This window comes from Belonocnema kinseyi, chromosome 9, assembly GCF_010883055.1.
Source record: "Belonocnema kinseyi isolate 2016_QV_RU_SX_M_011 chromosome 9, B_treatae_v1, whole genome shotgun sequence".
Classification (NCBI taxonomy): domain Eukaryota; kingdom Metazoa; phylum Arthropoda; class Insecta; order Hymenoptera; family Cynipidae; genus Belonocnema; species Belonocnema kinseyi.
The window spans coordinates 125,448,830-125,470,127 of NC_046665.1; positions in this window are offsets into that span (position 1 = coordinate 125,448,830).

The window sequence follows — 21,298 nt, forward strand, 5'->3', positions numbered from 1 at the left end:
ATCTTTGTTCAATTTTTTTTAAACTATCTAAAATCCTTGTGAAATAATAGAAGTCTTCATGAAATCTTGTGAATTTATCTGAAATCTTTATTAAACCAATAGGAAATCTTTTTTAATCTTTAAAATGTCTCTGAAATCTTTGTGAAATAATATAAGTCTTTGTGAAATCTTCAAAATTTATCTGAAGTCTTTGAAAAATATTAAAAATCTTTTGGAAAATCACTGGAAAATTATTCAAATCTTTATTAAATCTTTATCAAATCTTTATGAAGTCTTTGTGAATTCTTTCAGAATGTTTGCGAAATATTTTTAATCTTTGTTTAATCATTAGGAATGAATCTTTGAAATTTATCTGAAATCCTTGCAAAATATTTGAATTCTTTCGAAAATTATTGAGATTTTTAAAAAATCTTTGTAAAACCTTTGTGAAATCTTTATAAATTCTGTAAAGACCTTTCCACAATATTTGAAATATTTGGTAATATTTGTTAAATCTTTGTAAATTCTCTCAAAATCTTTGCGCTATATATTGAATTTTTGTGCAATCACAGAAATCTTTGTCCAATCTTTGAAACCTATCTGAAATATTTGTGAAATAATATAATTCTTTGTGAAATCTTCAAAATCTATCAAAAATATTTGAAAAATCTTTGAAATATTTTTTTATGAGTCTTTAATGTTTGTGAAATGAATGAAATCTTTGTGAAACATTTGAGAAATGATTGAAGTCCTTGTGAATTCTTAAAAAAATTTTGCGAAATATGCAAAATCTTTGTTAAATCATTGTTAATTAATCTTTGAAATTTATTTAAAATATTTTTAAAATAATAAACTTCTTCCTGAAATCTTTTTAATCTATTTCAAATCTTTGTTATAACATTAGAAATACATGTTCAATCCTTAAAATGTATCTGAAATTTTTGTGAAATAATAGAGTTCTTTGTGAAATCTTTGAAAAATCTTTGTGAATTATCTAAAAAAATGTGCAAAATATTTGAAATGTTTGTGAAATTATTAGGAAATTTTTGTTTAATCTTTAAAGCCAATCTAAAGATTTTTGTGGAATAATAGAAAGCTTCATGAAATATTTGAATTCTCTAAAGATCTTTGCGAAATATTTAAAATCTTTGTGAAATATTTGGAAAATCATTGAATTGTTTGTAAAATATTTTGTAAATAATTTTTGAAGTCTTTTTAAAATCTTTGTGAATTTCTTAAAAATCTTCAGTAATATTTGTAAAATTATGTAAATCTTTATGAAATCGTTGTAAAATGTTTGTTAAATCTTTGTGAATTTTCTAAAAATCTTTGCGAAATATTTGAAATCTTTGTTTTATCATTAGGAATTCATTGTTGAAATTTATCTAAAATATTTGTAAAATAATATAAGCCTTTATGAAATAATATATGTAAGTGTTTATGAAATCTTTAAAATTTATCTGCAATCTTTGCAAAATATTCAAAGTCTTTGTGAAATCTTTGAAATCCATCTGAAATCTTTATGAAATAAGATAAGTCTTTGTGAAATCTTTAAAATCTACCTAAAATCTGTGGAAAATATTTGGTAATATTTCTGAAATCTTTGAAATCTTTGAAACATTTTTGTGAATTGTCTAAAAATATTTGCAATCTTTGCAAAATATTTTGTAAATCTTTGAAATCTTTGTGAAATCTTTGAAAAATCTTTGTGAATTGTCTTAAAATATTTTAAATCTTTGTGGAATTATTAGGAAATTTTTCTTTAATCTTCAAAGTCTATCAAAGATTTTTTGTGAAATCTTTGAATTCTCTAAAGATCTTTGCGAAGTATTTGAAATACTTGGAAAATCTTTGTGAATTCTCTTAAAATCTTTTCAAAATCTTTGTATTGTCATTAGAAATTAATTTTCTAAATTTATCTGAAATATTTGTAAAATAATATATAACTTTATGAAATAATATAAGTCTTTGTGAAATCTTTAAAATTTATCTGCAATATTTGCAAAATATTCCAAAAGTTTGTGAAATCTATAAAACCTTTGGAAAATATTTGGAAAACCATTAAAATTTTGCGAAAATCTTTGTGAACTCCTTGTGAAATCTTTAGAAATCTTTCCGAAACATTTGAAATATTTGTGTAAGCTTTGAGCAAATTAAATTCATACTTGTATTTATTATTAATTTTAAATTTGTACATCCTATAATCTTATTATAAAAAAAATTGTTTTGCCGCTTCTGCCTTTAATAATTATATACTAAGTATTCTTTTTCCTCGTAATTCTCTTAATATTTTCTAATAAAAAAATAAAATAAAAACCCTGCTCAATTAGCTTCACCCAATAAATTTAGAAGGTGCTACTAACGAGCCGGATATATAAAAACAATGTTAAATAGCCATCGTTTCCCTATTAGGATCCGGATATTCAATAAAAAAAAAAGTAGGCCCTAAAATGGCATTCTTCCCGAAACATTAATTTCGTGATATATATAAGTTGGTAGTACACCCGTGGCAATTTTCATGGCAGCAGGGTGAAAATTCCCGAACCCCATGACCACCAGCGGTCGAGGACCCAGGACCATGGTGAATTGATTTTCACGGCTTGCCGAAATTTCGGGGTTGCGTGTTACTTTTGTGGACCACCAATCCCGTAATTTCAAGCTACTTAAAGCTATTTAGGGATTTAATACTTCCCTCCTTAGCGCGAAAATTGGAAATGGATTTCTTTTCCATGCGTGAGAAAAGCGCTTTTCCAACGATTAAGGCAAAAATAGACTTGTCAAAGGAATTAAATTGAGGTGGCGAATTTTATTTTTGGATTTTGTAGTCAACTTCTATTCTTTCAATCTCCACAATTTTTCTCTCGAATTTTCATGCATTGCCCAGAAAATTTTTTGAATTCACAAAAAAAGAAGTCCCGTTTAATTGTTTAAAAAAATAATATTTAGAGGTGGCGCACAGTGGGAGGAAATGCACTTTTTCATTCAAAATTTCCAAGGCCTTCAATTTTGCTTCGATGTTTAATTTTTTTTTTAAATTAAAGTTTATTAAATTCTGAAGTGCCTGGCGCTCTGAACTTTTATCTTCTCTAATTGCTAATTAATAATTGTTTTTACTCAAAGTATGGAAAAACTAAAGTTTCGCACATTAGAATTTTTTACGCTTTAATAATTATTTGTTATAAGCAAATTTTATGAAAAAATTAACAAATAGTCTTAGTATCGGTAAAAAAATCATGTTTGCCAAAAGTGCTTAATATTAATGTAGAAATGCCATTTAATTATAAAACTAATTGAGAAGTTTATCATAGCTATTGTTATAAACAATTATTGTGGAAAAATATTAAAATTTGAGATTCTTTCAAATTGTAATTTTCTTCGAGAGTCAAAAGGGTTGCAGGTATTCGCTTAAATTAATAAATATTTGATAACGTTTGAGCAAATATAACAATTACAATTTTTATTAACAAATTAAAATTTTTGGCCCTTTCACATAGAACATTTTTTTTGCATTCGAAATTTTTTTTAAGCTTTTGGAAAAATTACTGCTAGTCACAAAAATATTAAAAAAGTTAACAATAACCACTGTTATTAACAATTCTTGTGACAAAATATTTTAACTTAAGGTTTGATCAAATTAAAATTTTCTTTGATGACCAGAATGGTCAGAAATATTCCTGAAATATATCTTCGATAATATTTGGTAAAATATAAAAATCTAAATATTACAAATAAATAAAATAAAAAAATTTTTATCTCGGTGCAGTGTTATGATTCATTCTCATAATGTTGCGATTTAAAACCCAACTTTTTCCAAGTGAAACTGCCAACATTTGAAATTTGTTTATCTAATTTGTTTATAAACATTGAAGTTGTTATATTTTACTAAATATTATTGAATGTACATTTTTTTTATCAATATCCGTAGCCATTCTAGCAATTAAAGTAAATTAAAATTGGATAAAACCTTACATTTAAATATTTTTTCACGAGAATTATTTATAACAATTGTTATTGTTAACTTTTCAAATATTTTTGTGACTAGCAGTCATTCGTTCAACAGTTTAAAAAATTTACAGTGAACAATTTTTTTTCTGTGCCAAAGGGCCACAATTTTGAATTTGTTTATGTAAATTGTTTATAAAAATTTAAATGGTTATATTTGATCAAACATTAATAAATATTTATTATTTTAAGGAATACCTAAAGTCGCTCTGGCGATTGAACGAAATTATAATTATAAAAAATTTCAAATTTTAATATTTTGCCACAAGAATTGTTTCTAACAATCGTTATCGTAAAATTTTTAATTATTTTTGTAATTAAATATGATTCCTACATTAATATTTCTGTTTTAGATAATCTCAAAAAAACCCATTGGTGAAAAAATTGGTTTTTCCAGTTTTTGGCACTAAATTTGATTTTTTTGCAGTTTTTCTGATGCATATTTTTTTAATACGCCAAAAACTTTAAATAATTTTGAATAAAATAAGTTTAAATAATTTATTATTGTTATTAGAAATTGTTTTGAAATAGAATAGAAATTCACGTTTTTTTTACAAAAGTTCACTCATTGTCCAATTTTCAATTAAAATAAGGTGATGCTTAATTAATTTCAACAAATTTAAATCTTTAAACAGTTTATTATTATTGTTAATAATATTCTTTCAGATTGATGCTAAACAGCTTTAGTTTTTTTTTTAATTTTTCAATTTTTGTCAATTTTCAATTAGAGCGTGGTATACCATAATTTAAGTTGACAAAATAGTTATTTAAACAATTTCCTTTATTTCAAAATAATATGATCTTCGAATAATGCTACAAAATTGCTGTAATATTTAAAATATTCAACTTTTTGTCTACTCTTTACTTAGAATTTAGTAATAATTATTGAAATTTAGCAAAAATAATTGTTTAAACATATTATTATTGCCAAAAAATATCTTTCCAGTAAAAATGCTAAATAGTAGTTTTGTTTCTTTTCCACTTATTATAAAGTGCTCACTTTATTTGCAAATTAATAATCATTGAAAGTTAACGAATATAATTATTTAAAGAATTTATTTTTGTTTATAATTATCTTTCCTTAAATTGTTGCTAGAAATTTGCGGTTCTTTCTGAATTTTTTAACACTTTGTCAATTTTTTACTTAGTGAAATAATAATTCATGCAAGTTAGAAGCAAATAATAAACATTAATAATATTTTATACAAAAAGGCATTTAATATTATCCACGTAGAAAATTTAAACAATATTCCTAATATCTGTCTTATTTCAGAAAAATATATTCACGAGAAAAAATTGTTTAAAATATAATTCTTTCTAAAGTTTATTTATTATTTGAGCATAACAAAAAGAAAAATCAAATATAGTTATAAACAATTATGGTTTGTTTAAACAAAAATTTTATTAACTTGCTTCTTTGAATCAAAAGTAGACAATTAGTTAAAAATGTCAAAAAACTGCCACTTTCTACCTTCAAGCAAAGATAATATTATTAACAGTAATTAAAAATTGCTCAATTTTTTTCATGATTTAACGGAAATATTGAAATAATTTTAAAAAGCGAATTATTCTAATCAAAAGTGCATTATTTTCTATTATAAATATTAAATATTGAATAGCCTTCAATTTAAAATATTTAAAATTGAAGAATTTACAATTGCTAGTCTTCAAAATTCAAAAAGTTGAATTTAAAAATATATTTTCTAAATTCAAGGATTTTCAAATTTCATTCTTCAAAATTGTAGAGCCTTAAATTGTAAATATTTCAAATAAAAGACTTAAACAGTTTTTAGTTATAAAATTTTATAATTGAAAATGATGAAATTTTAAAATTTTGGATGATTTATAATAGAAAATTCTTGACAAAGAATTCTTGAATCTATTATTCTTCATTATAAATTGTTATCTTATATTTATTATAATTCTATCTATTCATTCTTAATTCTTGAATCTTTACTATAGAATCTTCATAAATTTTAAATTTTCAAAATTAAAATATTCCACAAAAAATGTTAAAAATCACATTATAATTTAAAATATAAATTCTAAACATTAAATAATTTTCATTTGTCAATACATTTTTAAAATTCAAGAATTTTCAATTGTAATTCTTCAAAATTGTTTCACAATAAAAAATGCTGACATTTCTGGGAATTGCTTTTAAAATTTCTTTAATTTGGAAGATCTAGAAATGAAAACTCTTCACCAAATTTGAGAATTTTTATTTTGTAATAAAACAATAAAGCATTTTTAAAATTTTAAATATTTAAATCGAAATTTTTCAATCTTTAAAATTATACTATTTAAAAAATGTTCTAAATTATTGACATAATGCACATACCTTTCAAACATAAATCTTAGCAAAAAATAATTTTCAATTCTATTTTTTTTAATCAAAAAATTTGCAATTGTTATTCTTCAAAATTTGTAGAACTCTAAATTGCGAGTCTGTGACATTGAAGAGTTTTTGATTTTCGAAATATACAATTAAAAATTATGCAAGTTTCGAGTTTTACAATTAAAAATGATGTATTTTTTAAGATAAACATTTCTTAAATTTTTATATTTAAGAATTTAAAATTCTTGACTTTTGACTACATTTTAGAACTTGAATTGATACACCCTTAACATTAAATAGATTTAGATTTCAAATATTTACAATTGAATATTTTTTAGCTACAAATCTTTAAAATGAACAATCAGAAAAAAAGCATTTAAAACTGAATAATTTTCTATTATACACATTAAATATGGAATTATTTATTTAAAAATTAAAAATTGAAGAAGTTTCCATTTTAATTCTTTAAAATTGAACTATATATTCAAAAGTTAAAAGATAATCTTTTTTAGTTGAAAATTAATCTATTTTTGGTAGAAATTAATCTTCTTGGTAATTTTTGGTAATTTATGGTAAGTTACCGTATCTAACTGTGAAATTACCATAAATGACCAAAAATTTCCATAAATTTCAGAAAATTTTTAAATTGATCTTTGAGCCATTCATGGTAAGTCAACATGAATTACCTGTAATATTACCATAAATGACCAAGCATTTCATAAATTTCTGGACATTTATAAGAAAGTTAAAAATTGAATTTTTGGTCATTTATGGTATGTTCTCATATTGTCCTGTAAAATTACCGTGAATTACCAAATAAAATTATAAATATCTGGAAATTTATTTTAAAATTTTAAATTGAATTTTGGTCAATCTATGGTAGGTTATCATAAATTACCTGTAATATCGCCATCAATTAACAAAAAATTTTATAAATTTCCGAAAATGTATGAAAATATTACAAATTTAATTTTGGGTAATTTTATGGTAAGTCGCCATATTTAACTGTAAAATTACCATTAAATACCGAAAACTTCCATAAATTTCGGGACATTTATCAATCTGGTTGAAATTTAATTTTGAACAATGTATTATTAGTTACCATAAATTACCTGTGATATCACTATAAATTACCAAAAATTTCATGAATGTCTGGAAATTTATAAAAACGTTTAAAATTTAATTTAGGGCAATTTATGGTAAGTTACCATGTTTTCATATAAAATTACTATAAATTACCGAAAATTTCCATATATCTGAAAATTTTTTTAAATCTTTAAAATTGGATTTTGGGTAATTTATAGTAAGTTACCATATATACCTGTAAAATCACTACAAATGTCAAAAAATTTCCATATATGACCGAAAATTTACATATTTTTCAAATTGAATTTTGAGCAATTTATTGTAAGTTACCACAAATTACCTGTAACATTACAATAAATTTCTAAAAAATTTCATAAACTTCTGGAAATTAAAAAAAAATGTTTAAAATTAAATTTTTGGCGAATTATGGTAAGTTACCATAAATTACCTGCAATATTGCAATAAATGATAAAAAATTTCATAAATTTCTGGAAATTTATAAGAAAGTTTAAAATTGAGTTTTGCGCAATTTATGGTAAATTATCATAAATTACCTTCAGTATTGCCATAAAATACCAAAAATTTTATAAATTTCCGGAAATTTATAAAATTGTTAAAAATTGAATTTTAGGTAATTTTATGGTAAAACACCATATTCACCTGTAAAATTACCATAAATGACCAAAAATTCTAATTAATTTTTGGACATCTAGAAAAATGTTTAAAATTAAATTTTTGTCAGTTTATGGTAAGTTACCACAAATTAACTGTGATAATATCATAAGTTACTAAAAAAATTCCATAAATATCCGGAAATTTATAGAATTTTTAAATTGAAATTTGGGGAATTTATGTTAAGTTATCATAAATGACCTGTAATATTATTATAAATTACCCAAAAGTGTCATAAATGACTAGAAGTTTATAAAACAAATTTTAATCGAATTTTGGACAATTTGTGGTAAGTTTCAATAATTACCTGTAAAATTATCATAAATTACCGGAACCTGACTTAATTATTGGACAAATTATTTTTTATATTACCGAAAATTTCCGAAAATTGATCGAACTTTTTTAATTAAGTCAACATTTTTAAAACCACATTTTTTTAAGATTAAAAAATTCGATTTACGATTATCCATAGTACTTACAAACTGAAACAATTTATCTTAATGACTTTTTTCTGTAAAAGAAAAATTATCGGAGCTAGAGCGTTTTCAAAATAAAAAAAATAAAATGTAGATTTTAAGCCAAACAAGGCGTTTTAGGAAAAAAAATAAGGAGAAAAAAAAACGTTTATTTTTGAAAGCCGTACAATATTATTATATAAACTTTTTTAATTTGGTCGAAAAGTTAAAAATTCAAAATTTGATCGTAATGAAAAATTAAACAATTCCATTTTTTTGTCAAACTATGCAAAATAGGACAAAAATAAGTGAGCTAAAATTGCGCGCCCTGTAAAGATCTACAAATTTTTTATTAATCACTTTTCGATAGGACACGTATTTTTTGTTTGTAGTCGTACTAAGCAACATTAAAAATATAAAAAATAAAATTTTTTTGGGCTAACGACTCAAGCTACGAAAAAAAGAGACCACAAATTTTTAATAATTATTGCTTATAGGATGCGCAGTTCTTGTTTCATGCCTAAAAAACGATAACAATAAAAATTTAATTTTTTGTCAAACGATACAAGGTATAAAACAACTAGTCACAAGCTATGAAAATAATTAATAGAAAAAAGCTATGCCTCCAAGAAATACCGAAAATTCATTGAAATTGTTCATAAATAATTTTTAATAGCACCCGTAGTTTTTGTTTTCCTCGTAAAGAATAACAATCAAAATAAAAAAATTTAATTTTGTTGAAAAAACAACGCAAGGTAAGAACTAAAATTAACACACAGAAGTTGTTCGCCTAAAAAGATCTATAAATTATTTATAAACAATTCTTAGATAGGACGAGTAGATTTCCATTCAATCGTAAAAAATAAGATTAAAAATAGAAAATTACATTTTTGGAACAAGTATTTGGCTCAGTAGTTTTTCTTTAATCGTAAAGAACAAGATTTAAAAAATTATAAAAATATGAAAATAAGAATTAGTATAATTTTATTTTTGAGCATATTATGAATTATAATGATATAAATTTATTGAAATTATAAATATTTCAGCGCTGCTTAGAATATAATTTGAAGCAAAATAAGAAACAAATATTAAAATAATCATGATAAATACAATTTTTTCTTTTTTTTTTGCAATATCTGAATAAGCAATCCCATGAATGCGTTCGTTAAAGCCGGAAGAGTTTTAACAAAAGAGAGTTCACAATCACAAAAATTACAGTTGTCGATCGGACCAAACTCTTTTAACAAAAGAGAATTCACAATCACAAGATTACAGTGGTAGCGCTAGGTAAATACATAATCGAGCGCAGATTTTTTTTCTTAAGAGATCGATATTGAGAAAAAACAATTGGCTCAAACGATTACTTTTGAGCAAGAAGTTGGTGAACCTGAACGAAAACACTCGATGAACGAGAAATTATCGTCTCATCGTAAAAGACTCCCGAATTTATTTTTACTAAATTAGAAATAAAACTTTATTAAAGTTTTTATACATCCCAAGTTTACCGAACTGAGCTTGGTAAAGTTTCTCGAACTCTTCTTTCCGTGTAGTTAAATCTTATAAAAATAAAATTAATTTTCAACAAAGTAGTTAAACTTAAAAAAAAATTAAAAAGGTAAACCACCGTAATATCTACTCATAATAAAATATACAATCTCTTTGTTGGCAAATCCGTTTAAAGGATTAGCCACATTTGTCATGTTGGGGAGCGTTAATAAGTTGCAAACAGCCCCACTTTAAATCGAGCATCCTCGTTTAGTCGACCCTGAAATATCATAATCGAGGCACGCGACAGCACGTGACTCGACACGTTCGTTTGTATTACTTATTTGCAAGGTTCGTTTCAGTATTATTTAAAGGCACCATATCTCGCAGCCATTTAATAAAAAAGCTCAACTGGAAAGACAACATAATAAAATAATAAATCCTATCATTCGCTTCTTAGGAAAAAGAACGCCGCGTGGATATTTAAGAGTTTTGAAGGACACAGACCAAAAAGGAAAAAATACCCAGTGTGCACAAAAGTTGGTGACATCTTAACGACATCGTTACGACATCTTTACGACAACTTTACGACATCCTATGTCCATGTCGGTACAATGTCTTTACGATATCGTGAAGACATCGTCAGATCATACGACATATTTACGATATCGCAAAGACGACTTAACGACATGGACATAGAATGTCGTAAAGTTGTCGTAAAGATGTCGTAACAATGTCGTAAAGATGTCGTAACGATGACGTAAAGACGTCGCCAAATTTTATGCCCACTGGGTATATAAATAACAAAAGTAAAAGAAGCACTATGAAATATCTTTTAACTGAAAATGTTGTCTCTCCCTCTCGCCTGCACAAAAAAGATCTTCATATTTTATTAATATAAGGACGAGTGGTGCAAGTACTTTCACGAGGGTGACTCTATTCATGAAGGAAGCGATGAATTGAATAGGGGAAGAGGAATGTAAACAGTTTCAAAATCTTATGTGGAACACGATTCGATGTATTTGCTTAGCTTTTGTTACGATTTTTAAAATCATTTTTTTCTATTGAATGGATTTTTCTATTGACAGGATTGTGAAAATTATAACTTATTCGAAATGTAAGGATTGAATTGTTATGAATAAAAATCTTCTGTTTTTTTTATTTAATTCACTACTAGAGGCCCATGTGCGCGCGCCATTTCGCGCTTACTATTTTATTAATTTTGATCATTTACCCAATTTTCGAATAATTAATTTTTTTTTTATTTGCAAATTAGTTTGAAAATTGAATTCAGATACTCATTCCACAACATAATAAGGATTTCAACAATTTATGTAATTGTACTACAGATAGGGTAACGTGAAATAAACTTTTATTATATAAATTATATCAAATATTAAATCACATCACCTTGAAATAAATAATTATTTTTTGTTGCTAAATAAAGAAAAATTTAAATGCAATCTTTGCGATATTTAATATTGTAAAAAAATCAGCTAATAAGTAATTAATCAGCTCATAACACAAAAAGCATTAAAGAAATATTTTAAGTGAATCGTTCAGATAATTGTTACTCTACATTTTTAAGAAAAATTGAGTTATTTATAAACTTTTAAACTATTCCAGGAAAAGTACAAATATATTCGTACATAATTTCGGAATCAGAATTCAGGTGCTCATTTCACATCGCAAAACTGTACGAAAATAATGTAATAAATTGTAATGTAAAAAATGTAATAAATAATAAATTTATGATACTTAGTTAAAAGAAATTACAATTTTATTTTTATGTAATTTCCTATTACGAAAAAAATCGGCTAGTAATTAATGTATTTATATCGTAAAATGCATTAAACTATCATTTTCACTTAGACATTGAAATAATTTTTATTCTATTTTTTCCCTGACTTTCACTTTCATTATACAAATTATATTCAATATTCAATTATATAACATTTGAATTAATAAAAAATTTATGTACCCTAACTTTAAGAAACTAAATTTTATTATTTATTTAATTTAATATTTTTTTAAAATTATTCAGCTAATAATTAATTACTTATTTCACAATATGAGAAGCTTTTAACTATAATTTTCACTGAAGCATTCAAATCATTTCTACTTAATATTTTTTTTCAAGTTTGAACATTCATTTCTTAAAATTTCATTTACTAATAACATTTAAAACTAATTCCATATATCAAAAATTTTTATAGAATTAATTAATAGTTAATCAGTTTACAACATAAGAAGCATTGTACAATAATTTTCATTGAATAATAATTGAATCATTCTAATAAGTTTCACATTATATATTCTTGAAATTCGAAACAGAATTTCTATATATTTAATTTATGAGTAACCTTTAAAACTTATTTTAAAAAAATAGAACCTTAATTGAAAACAATTTATATTCAGTTTTTTGAGAAAAAAACTCAATCAGTTAATAGTTAGTTAATCAGTTCATAATATAAAAAGCAGTGATGAATTATTTTTATTGAAACATCAAAATAACTTTGCCTTATATTTTGATGAAAATTCTAAGCATTTACTAATCTTTTAAAATAATTTCATAAAAACTTAAAACCTATACAAAAAAAGATAAAATTCCCATTTCTTTAAGATTGATCTTTTTAGTTGAAAATTCCCCTTTTTTCGCATAAAAATAATTTTCTTGGTTTGAAATGTCATTCTTGTTTGGTAAAAATGCATCGGTTACGTGGAAAATAAATATTTTGCTAAAAAGAAGTATTTTTCATTTGAAAATTCATCTTTTGTAGAGAAAATCCGTAACATTAATTTCGTGAAATCCACGAATTCCGTGATATTCATGAATTCTGTGCATTCCGTGAATTCTGAGAATTAAATGAATTCCTTGAATTCCATGAATTCTCGAATTCTATAAAATCCGTAAAGTTCATTCATTCCATCAATTTCGTAAATTTCACGAATTCCTAAAGTTTCGTAAATTATTTGGATTCCGTAAATTCCTTGAATTCTGTAAGATACTTGACTGCCGTGAATTCTTTGGATTCCAAGAATTCCTTGGATTCCTAAATTATTATATTCCGTGAATTCAATCAATTTCATTAACTCATTGAATTTCATGAATTTAGTGAATTCCATGAATTCTGTGATATTCATGAATTCCGCATATTCTATGAATTCCGCGAATTCAGTCAATTCCATAAATTCTCGAATTCCATCAATTCCGCGAAGCTTATAAATTCTGCCAATTTCATGAATTCTGTTAATTTCAGAAATTATTTGAGTTCCGTGAATTCTTTGGGTTCTGTACATTCCTTGAATCCTGTGAATTCTTTGGATGCTGTGAATTCAATAAATTGCGTGAATTCAGTGAATTGCGTGAATTCCGTAAAATCCGTGAATTAATTGAATTTGTTGAATTTCGCGCATTCCATGAATTCTGTGAATTTCTTGAATTCTATAAATTCATAAAATTCTGTAAAACCCGCAAATTCCATGAATTTCGTAAATTACGAATTTCATGAATTCTGCTAATCCTATCAAATTCGTGAATTTCAGGCGTTATGTGCATCCCGTGAATTCCTTGAATTTCGTAAATTATAGGAACTCCACGAATTCCTTAAATTCCATGAATTCAATTATTAAAAAAAATTTTTAATTCTAATAAATGTAAGGTACCATAATACTGCCAGCATTTTGAGACTGCAACATTATTTATTGTAGCGCTACCTTGCGTTTCGGAAATGAACTTCTGCTACATGTAGTGGAAGTTTCCAACAGAAATTTTTAACAGTGTACAGTAAGAGGGGGGTATAAATATTTGTTCACAGTTTGTTACAGGGGTAAAAGGGGTTCTTAAAGAGGGCCTCTAATCCCTCACGTAATTTTAATATCTTTCGAGTTACAACAAAGCCTTTGATATTTTGTTCTTATTTTTACAAAAAATAATTGTACTAGTAAATTCGGATTCGTAATAATTTTGAGCTTTTTTGTTCAAAAATAATTTTTTTGTTCAAAAATAAATTTGGGCACAAATCGTCTTGTTGATATTGTGTTAATAAATTTCCTGTATCAAAATCGAGATTCCCACCACATTTTAGTCCCTAATCTACTAAGTAAACAATGTCAGTGCTAATATTGATATGGGAATATCTGACGGTTGGTTTCATCCTCGAAATTTGGAACGACAGAAGGCCACGTGTCAGATTGCGTTTCCTGACGCCGAATTAGCCAATGATACCACTTCTGCGTGAAACTGGCTATGATATCTCAATTACGACCATTTTTCCATGATAATGTGCCACGTGTATTGCCTCAAAGTTAGCCGTGATCAATTTCGCACCACTTTCTGCAAGGCGAGTAAGAGGCACGTGCCGAAACGGCACGTACCGAAGAGGCGTTGAGAGTTGTCGTGGTCCTGTCTTCACGCGTCCCTCGGCACGTGTGTGATTCAAGCAACGCGTGCTGCGGGCGATACGCTTTAATTCGTATCGCGTGAAGAAATCTGATGGATCGAAAGTAACAAGTTGATCCCATGAGCTGTGGGAATCACTAATGATGGTAACCTAAACGTGTAACCACAGCATCTACTGAAATCAACAAACGATTGCATCACAAAAAAATGTCGGGCCCTTTCTAATGAGCTCCTATTTTCCTCTTTTCCGTTTGTTTGAATAATCCTTTTTTCCTATGTTCAAACAACTTTTATATTTTTTTTATTTTTTAAACAACTGATGACCTCTGTCAATGTAATCCAGTCGCCACTAACACTTCTGTATGCTGTAAAAGGTTCACGAGATTACTGTTTTTTAAGAGGCCAAAAAAGGCCCCTGGTTACAAATATCTTGGGTAGGTTTTCGAAATATGGGTCAATTTTTGTTTAAACAATTTTTTTAAACAATTTCATCATTTCTTGAAAAAAAAAATTATAAAATCATTTTTAACATGGCTGAGTAAAAATAAAACTTTTTTGCGTTTTGCACTTTTTTCGTAAGACAAACCGTTTCAAAAGTACAGTGTTATAAACAAATGATTTTTTAACAAAATTGCCATATTGTCACAGTGTTACTTTAGAGTCTGTAATTCAGACAAATTTAAAACTTGTATTAAAAAATTGTATTCTGTGCCATAGATTAATAAAAGAAGTAAGGAACAATCGATTTTCTTAATTGAGTTTTTTTGTTAATAACAATAGTTGTAAACAATAAGGGTCAGAAATCGAAAACGGTACCCAAGATAATTACATTTTTAATGGTAAAAGTAAGGATATAAAAAAAGGTAACAACTAATAACTTGAAAATTGTTGCTTTTAGGGAAGGGTGTGTTTATAAAAAAATACATTGTTTATTAGGCCATAAATAAATAATGGCTCATCGTACGAAGAAATTTAAAGATAGTGAATAGTTTAATTATGTGTCAAGGATTAATAAAAAAAAATGGAAGTCAATTCTGGTAATTGAGGGTAATTATTTATATAAATTGTTTTAAACAATTTATAAAAAGAAATAATGAACAACAAATTATGTAAATAGTGTTAGTATAAAGATTTTGTAACAACTTAGAGCGACATTATGACACTGGTTGATCTGGATAATTGTTTATTAATAAATGAAGATACTGAACAGTTTCCCCTTAAAAATAACAACTTTTCAACAAAAATTTAAGGAGAGAATTCTTTATTCTATCAGAAGATTTCTTTTTCCTTTTAAGATATCTGTCCTTGATATAGACAGTGTACAAGTTTTAAATTTTTATGAATTACAAATTCTGAGGTAAAACTAGCAATTTTACAATTTTTCACAATTTTATTAAAAAGTCATTTGTTTATAACGCTGTACATTGAAAATGGTTTCTCGTGCGAAAGAAATGCAAGACGCAAAAAAGTTTTATTTTTTCTCAACCATGTTAAAAAATGATTTTATACATTTTTTTGAAAATAAATAATTAAATTGTTCAAGAACATGGTTTAAACAAAAATTAACCCATATTTTAAAACATATACTACATATACTACAGCACTACAGAAATTTAAATTATTTCAAAAAACTTTCCTCAAGTAATTTCAGTCAGTTTTTAATGATATTGAAAAATTGTTAAGACTTAGAGAAAACATTTATTTTAAAAAACGTTTTTCGCAATTTGAATATTTTTATTTCTATTCCTTATTTTTTTGAACAAAAATATTCTCTAGAACTCCACAGATTTTAATTTTTAAAGTAAATTTTGCTATGGGTGAAATTATCATAACAATACAAAAAACGCTTTTCTTTAAATAACTATATTTGATGATTATTTAATTATTCCTAATATTGGAAACAGTAAAATTTCAGGGAAGGTTTTCCTAGTAAAAATGAGTAATGATTCATTTAAATTAAACCATTTTAAACAAATTTGTAAGAAGCGGAAGTGAAAAGGATGCAGTCACAAAAAAAAAAATTTTTAAAACATTATATTTCGTCAGTTTAAAATTGTTCGACATACAAGAATTTTTTAATAATACGTGAATGATGATATCATTTTCATTTTTAAAATCATAGATAATTATTTTCTATATACCAAATATTCGGCACGACAAACATCCTGAAAAAAAATTATCGATAATTATATTTCAGAATTAATTTCGAGATTAAATATTTAAACTTGTATACGATACAGTCCCGTATATAACTAATAATTTTAATGTATCTTTCAATTGCGCTTTTAAATTAAAATATTTTTTTTTTAATCTCTTATAATAACTAATTGATAGACTTACATTTTTTTAAATTACTTAAATCCTCTGACTCCTTATAAAATCTCGTAAAGTCTATTGAAATTTCTTAATAATTCTTGGATATATTTGAAAATCCTTTGGAATTTTTTCTTATTTCTTAGCTTAACCCGAAAAAACTTGGAAAATGTTGAACGACTTGTCGGGTGGTATTAATTTAAAAAATTGCAAAAGAACTTTCGAAAAATAATCTGAGTCTTTTAAAAGACATTTAGAAAGTTCAGATATATTAAAAAGATTTATAAAAAATGTTGAATTTGATCATTGTAAAAATTTAAGGGAAAACGTAGATTTTTTACAATTTTGTAAGAAAAATAAGATTTTTATGACTCTAGAAAGGTGTTTTAAATAAATCAATATTCTCTAGATTATTAGGAAAGTTTAAAGTTATTTAATGGAAGGTTCCAGTAAATTTTTTTCAGAATTTTTTTAAAATGGTAGTTTAAAAAATGTTTAAATTTAAAAAAAGAACTAAAATTACACATAGTCAACCAAATTTATTTAATGTTAATTAATTCATTTCAAAAATGTTCTTTCCGTCGTAACTATTTTTATAGAATTTAGCCAAACATTTAAGAGGAAAAGGGAATTTTCATTATACTTGTTTTTAAATTGAACATGAACTAAAGTTAGGTAAGGTAGGGATCTAGAGTTATTTTTTTTTATAATATTAAATTACATAAAGATCGAACTTAAATATTATTTAAATAAGAAAATAAATGTATTATTGCCTTTGATGTTATGTTATTTAATATGATATATGATTTGCATTATGAAAGTTTATTTATATTTTAAATATCTTTATTCCATTTTCATAATTAAAATTTTTTTGGATGTTTTGAAATAATGATCTGAATTTAATCTTTCGAATAATATGTTTGAAATTCACGGATTTGATAGGATTAGCAGAATTCATGAAATTCACCGGATTCGATGAATTCACGAGATTCAAAGAATTCATGGAATTTTCGTAATTTACGAAATTCATGGAGTTTGCGGGTTTTACAGAATTTATTAAATTTATAGAATTCAAGAAATTCACCGAATTCATGGAATTCACGAAATCCAACGAATTCAATTAATTCGCGGATTTTACGGAATTCACGCAATTCACTAAATTCACGCAATTTATCGAATTCACGGAATCCAAAGAATTCTCAGGATTCAAGGAATGCACAGAACCCAAAGAATTCACGGAACTAAAATAATTGATGAAATTAACAGAATTCATGAAATTGGCAGAGTTAATAACCTTCGCGGAATTCATGGAATTCGAGAATTTATGGAATTGACTAAATTCGCAGAATTCATGGAATATGCGGAATTGATGAATATCACTGAATTCATGAAATTCAATGAATTAATTAAATTGATTGAATTCACGGAATTTTTCTTTTCATAGTCTGAAATGGAACTCACAAAAATTTAAAAGAAAAATAACTTAGATGTCAGGTGTGACTCTTCAGTGAGATTTCGAAATAGATAAGCCAGGAAGCTATGGAGCTATTTAACGATATCTGATTGGACTGAAAGAAAGACAAAGATCAGGCACGTGCAGACTGCACCAATGTATTCTTTCACTACATGCAATGAAAGCAAGCCAACCATTAAAAATACAAAATTAATGACTCATTATAGAGCTTCTCCCCTAAAATGTTAATTCCTGCCAAAAACCAAATAACAATATCAAGATGGAATTATTAAAATCGAAATGTTACAACTATTTGATTTTGAATTTCATGAAATAAAAGTATTTCACACAACAAATTAAATTTAAATTAAAATTAAAAATTTTAAAGTTTCAATAAATTAAATTTAATTGAATTTTTAAATACCCATGGACTGAATAAAAAATCTATAAAATGTCTACCAAAAGATATGAATTTTCAAGCAAAGAATTACATTTTCAACCGAAAAGCTTAATTTTGTGCGAAAAAAAACGCATTTTCAACAGAAAACATCAATTTTTAAACAAATAGTTGAATTTTGAAACTAAAAAAGATCAGTTATTAACCAAAAATGAAATGTGAAAATTTTGATAAAATACAAATGTTCTATAAAGCAGATGCATTTTCAAAACAAAGAGACGAATTTTTTCAAGAAAAGTTAAATTTCCAACAAAACAGTTGATAATTCAAGCAACTAACCAAATTTATACTAAAAAAATGAATGCTTAATAAAATAATTATTTTGTTAAACAAACTGGAATTTAACAATGTGTTTCAATTTTTAACGGAGGACATTAATTTTTTATTAAAATTATTAATCTTTAACACGCAACGAAAAATACACTTCTAAGAATGCAGTATTTTTAACAAAGATTAATTGTTTTTTACAAAAAATTTCAGAGTTGATATTTCAAACAAGAAAATATTTTAATTTTCAAGAAAAGATCGTTGAATAAAACCAAAAAAAAAAATATAACTACAAAAAGACGTTAATTAAAATTTTTAAATTAATTAATTGAATTAAATTAAAATACATAAATTAGTAAATGAATAATTTTATTGATAAGTTAATTGATCAATTAATTAAATTAAAAATTAAATTATGTACAGTTTTTTTAAAATTGTGATCCATTACGTCTTACGTAATTTTAACTGACTAAATTTTGCTCGCGAACTTAATTATTACTGTTTTTTAATAATTAATAAAGTAGTTCAATTTTCGAACAAATAGTTGGATTCACAACCAACAAAATATTTTGGTTATTAACTAATTTAATATTACTTAATTTATATTTAATTTAATTTATTTTAGTTTTTAATTACCCTTGAACTGAATCAAAAATTCATAAAATTTCCAACAAAAGAGATAAATTTTTAAACAAAGAATTACATTTGCAACCAAAAAACTTAATTTTGTGCGAAAAAAGACGCATTTTCAATAGACAACATTAATTTTTAAACAAATAGTTGAATTTTGAAACTAAAAAGGATCAATTGTTAACCGAAAAATGAATATTTAAAATTTTATTCAAAAATATTTTTTCTACAAAGTAGATGCATTTTCAAAACAAAGAGGCGATTTTTATACAGGAAAGTTCAATTTCCAACAAAGTAGTTGATTATTCAAGAAAAAAATCAAATTTCCATTAAAAAAAATTAATTCCACATAAAAAAATTAATGTGTAAAAAAACTATATTTTATCAAGGTGTTTCAATTTTCAACCCAAGAGATTAATGTTTCACTAAAATTATGAATCTTCAACGACAATACGAAAAATACGTTTCTAAGAATGCAGTTGAACTTTCAACTAAAGATTTTAATTTTGATCACAAAAAAAAATTATTTTTAAATAATGCCATAGTTGATATTTTAAAAAAGAAAATATTTTTATTTTCAAGAAAAGATCTTTAAATAAAACAAAAAAAAAGATGAAATGACTACAAAAAGAGAATAATTAAATTAATTAATTGAATTGAAAATTAAATTATGTAAATTTTTTTAAAATTATGATATATTACGTCTTAATTAATTTTTGCTGACTAAATTTTATTTTTGAACTTAATCATTACTGTTTCTTAGTAATTAATAAAGTAGTTTCACTTTCGAATAAGTAGTTGAATTAACAACCAACAAAATATTTTTATTTTGATTATTAATTAATTTAATTCATTATCATTTCATTAATTTTTGATTTAATTCAATTTAATTTTTAATTACCCTTAAACTCAATCAAAAAGCCATAAAATTTCTACTAAAAAAGATAAATTTTCAAAGAAAGTATTACATTTTCCTCCGAAAAACTTAATTTTGTGCTAAAAAAGACGCATTTTCAACGAAAAAAAATCAATTATTAAATAAATAGTGAAATTTTGAAACTAAAAACATCAATTATTGACAAAAAATGGAATATTTAGCTTTTTATTTAAAAATCTTTTTTCTAGAAATCAGATGAAATTTGAAAACAAAGAGACGAATTTTATACAGAAAAGTTGAATTTGCAACAAAAGAGTTGATTATTCAATCAACAAATAAAATTTTCACGTAACAAAAAAATCTATTTTTAAAAAACAAATTTTTATCAAGGTGTTTCAACTTTTAACCGAAGAGATTAAATTTCCACTAAAATTAAGAATCTTCAACAACAACAAAAAATACATTTTTAAGATTGCAGTTCAACTTTTAAATAAATAGTAGAACCTTTAACAAAAAATTTAATTGTCAACAAAAATGTAATAGTTGATATTTTAGCCAAGAAAATATTTTATTTTTAAGAAAAGATCGTTGAATGAAACAAAAAAAGATGGGATTACTACAAAAAGAAATTAATTTTTAAAACAAAAAGGCGAATTTTCAACAAAAAGTGAAGTTTTCAACCAAGAAATATTTTTTAGTCAAGAAAGAGAATACATTTAAAAATTCAATTTTTACAAGAAAATTTACGTTCAACAAAAAAAAATAAATAAAGGAATTTTCTAGAGAACCATTAATTTTCTATCAAAAAGTCAAATCTTCTAAAAAATTTCATTAATTTTTAAACAAATAGTTATATTTTAAAACTTAAAAAGATTGCTTACA